Below are 6,000 nucleotides of genomic sequence, written 5' to 3'. Positions count from 1 at the left end.
TGCCCTGTAAACGTCTGTTTAGGCTCTGGCCATGCGTGTCTACAACATGTATCAAGGGACTCTGTAGAAGAAGTTGTACAAGGCATTGGAGGCCTCTACTGGCCAAGCATAGCTGTGTCGTCAGCTGGCTGGGGAATAAGGCCTATGTTAACTCTACTACAGTCCCAGAATGTTAGTCGGAAACGGCAACCTATTCCCTATATAGTACCGTTTCCTATACAGTGCACTGGCTCCGTAGAGAAGACGTAAGGCTGTGATCCAAAGTATTATATTGGGAAAGAGGTTTCATTGGGGACTCTGTATCTAGTGTGGCGTTTCTAGGGGACTGAATGTGAAAGAAAAGTAATGTTATTCAAGTGTTGCTATGACAGCGGGGAGACGGTTGATGGTCGAACTCATTAACATTCTGTTACACACAATCTGTTTTTAGCAAAGTGAATCTGAGAACGGGAAACGTATTGTGTCTGAAACAGCCTATTTCCTCAACATGCTTCAGGAATAGTTGCTGTTCAATAAAACTATCCGAAGCTTCAATGTAAAATAAAAAAAATGGATTAAACACACACACACACACACACACACACACACACACACACTTCTTCTAAATAAAACAATGCAGGCCTGTGTGTTCCTCTTGGGACCATAGTGGGGTTCATCATGGGGCGTATCTGTTGTCAGTGAAACAGCATCCTGAATTCTTCATTAGCTCTCTGAACCATCTACACACTCAAGGCTCTTCATCCATTTCCTGACTCAAAGAGTCTTGAACAAAGGGTTTTGAAAATATAACGTATTTTCCAAGGTATGTAGTTAAAAACCTGTTTGAAGATGGTCTGGTTGCTGATAGATCGATATAGGATGTTCTTTAAAGGATGTAGTCGACTCTACACACACTTTTTGTTTCTTTTCTTCCTGATTTAAAGACTCTTGGGTTTGACGACGGCTGATCGATAATATCTTCTTCGTGTACGTAGGAAACACTTCTTTTTCCTAGGGGGTTTTCTGCAATTATAAATCTGACATCACTATGTTGCACGCTTGGAGGCTATAAGCCTATTTAGGTCAACTAGCCAATCAGGTGTGTTCTAGACTAGCTAGGAGTGACATGAGCGTGAGCGTGCTTGATCAGTGATTTCCTGTGAGGGGCATTCCAATGTATTCACAGACGTATGAGCAATGTTTCCCAGTAGTTGGGCAGGCTGAGGTGGAACTGCTTGGCATAATCCCTGCCTCAGACAGACTGGAGCGATGACAGGCCAGGTAACATCCCCGAGCTCCAGCACACGGTGGAATAATCTCTCTCTCCATGATGGTAAACACGCGTGTTACATATGTGTTACATAGAGAGGATGGTGATTAAACTCTCAACTAAACACAGTTATCAATCGTACATGTAACACGCCTCATCGAACCCTTTTGGTTCCATGTAGAACCCTTTTGGTTCCGGTTAGAACCCTTTTGTTTCCGGTTAGAACCCTTTTGGTTCCATGTAGGACCCTTTTGGTTCCATGTATAACCCTTTTGGTTCCATGTAGAACCCTTTTGGTTCCGGTTAGAACCCTTTTGGTTCCGGTTAGAACCCTATTGGTTCCATGTAGGACCCTTTTGGTTCCGGGTAGAACCCTATTGGTTCCATGTAGGACCCTTTTGGTTCCGGGTAGAACCCTATTGGTTCCATGTAGGACCCTTTTGGTTCCGGGTAGAACCCTATTGGTTCCATGTAGGACCCTTTTGGTTCCGGGTAGAACCCTATTGGTTCCATGTAGGACCCTTTTGGTTCCATGTAGAACCCTTTTGGTTCCAGGTAGAACCCTTTCCATAGAGGGTTCTACATGGAACCCAAAGGGGTTCTACCTGTAAATTAAAAGGGTTATCCTATAGAGACAGCCAAAGAACCCATTCTTCTAAGAGTGTAGGGTTCAAATCAATTTAATCAGTTGGATTCTCCACCAGCTTGAACCAGCATCCAATAAACATACTGTAAAACCAAACACGTAGAACACAGAGAAACTTAAATCCATCCTTCTGGCCTCCCAAGTGGCGCAACGGAGTCACTACAGACCTGGGTTCGATGTCCTGTGGTGAGTTGTGGTGTTATTGGTGCTATGGGAGTTGAGTTGGGGTGCTATGGGAGTTGAGTTGTGGTGTTATTGGTGCTGTGGGAGTTGAGTTGTGGTGTTATTGGTGCTATGGGAGTTGAGTTGTGGTGTTATTGGTGCTATGGGAGTTGAGTTGTGGTGTTATTGGTGCTATGGGAGTTGAGTTGTGGTGTTATTGGTGCTATGGGAGTTGAGTTGTGGTGTTTTGGTGCTATGGGAGTTGAGTTCCATGCTTATTGATGTTATTGGTGCTGTGGGAGTTGAGTTCCATGCTTATTGATGTTATTGCTTATTGATGCTTATTGATGTTATACAACAGCACTGTAACCCGACATCCAAGATGGCATAGCAGTTCAGACGTCTTTTGTCCTCGTCTTGTCATGTCCCGTATATATATATATATATATTTACAACTTTTTTCACATACATTTTTTTAATTTTCCATCAACTCATCTTCAAAACACTCTCCTGCAACCCACCTCACCAATTTATATTTATAAAAAAGTATTATTTACCTCAAATCCTCCAAGAAGCTAGCCAGAAACTAGCCAGAAGCTAGCCAGGAGCTAGCCAGAAGCTAATCCAGAAGCTAATCAGAAGCTAGTGCAGAAGTTAGTTCAGAAGCTAGTTAGCTTCTTTACTGGCAAATCGTTAGTATTCAGCTAACCACGGTTTGTGGTCATCAGCTATCCTTTAGCTCGAAAATCGATCGCCAGTTTTGTACGGCGCAGCACGGTTCGGAACGGAATATACCGGACAAATGTTTCTCTCCATGTCCCTGGATTTCAACCGCTAACTCAGGACATTCATACCTGGATCTCACAGCTAGCTAGCTGCTATCCGTGTGACTATCGGCTTTTGTCGATTCCGGAGCAAACATCAATTATAGCTAGCCAGCTCCGTCAATCGCTCCTGAGTTCCATCAATCACTCCTGGGCTGCAGTCACCTATCCGGACCCGTTTTACTGCCTACGAGGAGCCCCACCGGGCCTTCACAACTGGCCTTTCTAATCGACCTGGCCGGGGTATCCTGGAAGGATATTGATCTCATCCCGTCAGTAGAGGATGCCTGGATATTTTTTTTAAATGCCTTCCTAACCATCTTAAATAAACATGCCCCATTCAAGAATATTTAGAACCAGGAACAGATATAGCCCTTGGTTCTCCCCAGACCTGACTGCCCTTAACCAACACAAAAACATCCTATGGCGTTCTGCATTAGCATCGAACAGCTCCCGTGATATGCAGCTGTTCAGGGAAGCTAGAAACCATTATACACAGGCAGTTAGAAAAGCCAAGGCTAGCTTTTTCAAGCAAAAATTTGCTTCCTGCAACACTAACTCAAAAAATTCTGGGACACTGTAAAGTCCATGGAGAATAAGAACACCTCCTCCCAGCTGCCCACTGCACTGAAGATAGGAAACACTGTCACCACTGATAAATCCACCATAATTGAGAATTTCAATAAGCATTTTTCTACGGCTGGCCATGCTTTCAACCTGGCTACTCCTACCCCGGTCAACAGCACTGCACCCCCCACAGCAACTCGCCCAAGCCTTCCCCATTTCTCCTTCACCCAAATCCAGATAGCTGATGTTCTGAAAGAGCATCAAAGGGGGGGACACTCTTGACCCAAACTGCTACAGACCTATATCTATCCTACCATGCCTTTCTAAGGTCTTCGAAAGCCAAGTCAACAAACAGATTACCAAACATTTCGAATCTCACCATACCTTCTCTGCTATGCAATCTGGTTTCAGAGCTGGTCATGGGTGCACCTCAGCCATGCTCAAGGTCCTAAACGATATCTTAACCATTAACCATTAGCCATCGATAAGAAACATTACTGTGCAGCCATATTCATTGATCTGGCCAAGGCTTTCGACTCTGTCAATCATCACATCCTCATCGGCAGACTCGACAGCCTTGGTTTCTCAAATGATTGCCTCGCCTGGTTCACCAACTACTTCTCTGATCGAGTTCAGTGTGTCAAATCAGAGGGTCTGCTGTCCGGACCTCTGGCAGTCTCTATGGGGGTGCCACAGGGTTCAATTCTTGGACCGACTCTCTTCTCTGTATACATCAATGAGGTCGCTCTTGCTGCTGGTGAGTCTCTGATCCACCTCTACGCAGACGACACCATTCTGTATACTTCTGGCCCTTCTTTGGACACTGTGTTAACAACCCTCCAGGCAAGCTTCAATGCCATACTACTCTCCTTCCGTGGCCTCCAATTGCTTTTAAATACAAGTAAAACTAAATGCATGCTCTTCAACCGATCTCTACCTGTACCTACCCGCCTGTCCAACATCACTACTCTGGACGGCTCTGACTTAGAATACGTGGACAACTACAAATACTTAGGTGTCTGGTTAGACTGTAAACTCTCCTTCCAGACCCATATCAAACATCTCCAATCCAAAGTTAAATCTAGAATTGGCTTCCTATTTCGCAACAAAGCATCCTTCACTCATGCTGCCAAACATACCCTTGTAAAACTGACCATCCTACCAATCCTCGACTTTGGCGATGTCATTTACAAAATAGCCTCCAATACCCTACTCAACAAATTGGATGCAGTCTATCACAGTGCAATCCGTTTTGTCACCAAAGCCCCATATACTACCCACCATTGCGACCTATACGCTCTCGTTGGCTGGCCCTCGCTTCATACTCGTCGCCAAACCCACTGGCTCCATGTCATCTACAAGACCCTGCTAGGTAAAGTCCCCCCTTATCTCAGCTCGCTGGTCACCATAGCATCTCCCACCTGTAGCACACGCTCCAGCAGGTATATCTCTCTAGTCACCCCCAAAACCAATTATTTCTTTGGCCGCCTCTCCTTCCAGTTCTCTGCTGCCAATGACTGGAACGAACTACAAAAATCTCTGAAACTGGAAACACTCCCTCACTAGCTTTAAGCACCAACTGTCAGAGCAGCTCACAGATTACTGCACCTGTACATAGCCCACCTATAATTTAGCCCAAACAATTACCTCTTTCCCTACTGTATTTAATTAATTAATTTATTTTGCTCCTTTGCACCCCATTATTTGTATTTCTACTTTGCACATTCTTGCACATTCTTCCACTGCAAATCTACCATTCCAGTGTTTTACTTGCTATATTGTATTTACTTTGCCACCATGGCCTTTTTTTGCCTTTACCTCCCTTCTCACCTCATTTGCTCACATTGTATATAGACTTGTTTATACTGTATTATTGACTGTATGTTTGTTTTACTCCACGTGTAACTCTGTGTCGCTGTATCTGTCGAACTGCTTTGCTTTATCTTGGCCAGGTCGCAATTGTAAATGAGAACTTGTTCTCAACTTGCCTACCTGGTTAAATAAAGGTGAAAAAAAAAAAAAATTGGTGCTATGATTTGAGGCCAGCCTCCTCCATCTTGTCCTCACCAGTCTCTTTATTAGTTGTGTGTTGTTTTGTACCGTACGGTTGTGGTAGTTGTTGGTTTTGACATGGAATCATAGTATTTGATATAGCTACACTCCTTCAACATTGTGACTCCTTTGTCTGTTTCACAAAAGACCAGTGTTTGTCCTGACAGGTGATTGCTGTATTTTAAGCTTTGTGTCTCATCTAGTTAGCTTCATCATCTCTTTTGATTTGGCTGAAGATACTATAGTGGTGAGTCTCAAAGGATTCCACTAACAACTAGTCAACAACACTGGATATAAAAATCTCACTGATCACCCCCAAAGCCAACACCTAATTTGGCCGCCTTTCCTTCCAGTTCTCTGCTGCCAGTGACTGGAACGAATTGCAAAAATCGCTGAAGTTGGAGACTTTTATTTCCCTCACCAACTTTAAACATCAACTATCTGAGCAGCTAACCGATCGCTGCAGCTGTACATAGTCCATTGGTATATAGACCACCCAA

This window comes from Oncorhynchus clarkii, chromosome 11 (assembly GCF_045791955.1).
Source record: "Oncorhynchus clarkii lewisi isolate Uvic-CL-2024 chromosome 11, UVic_Ocla_1.0, whole genome shotgun sequence".
Taxonomy (NCBI): Eukaryota; Metazoa; Chordata; class Actinopteri; order Salmoniformes; family Salmonidae; genus Oncorhynchus; species Oncorhynchus clarkii.
The sequence above is the reverse complement of the archived record's forward strand: the minus strand, read 5'-3'. Positions refer to the sequence as shown.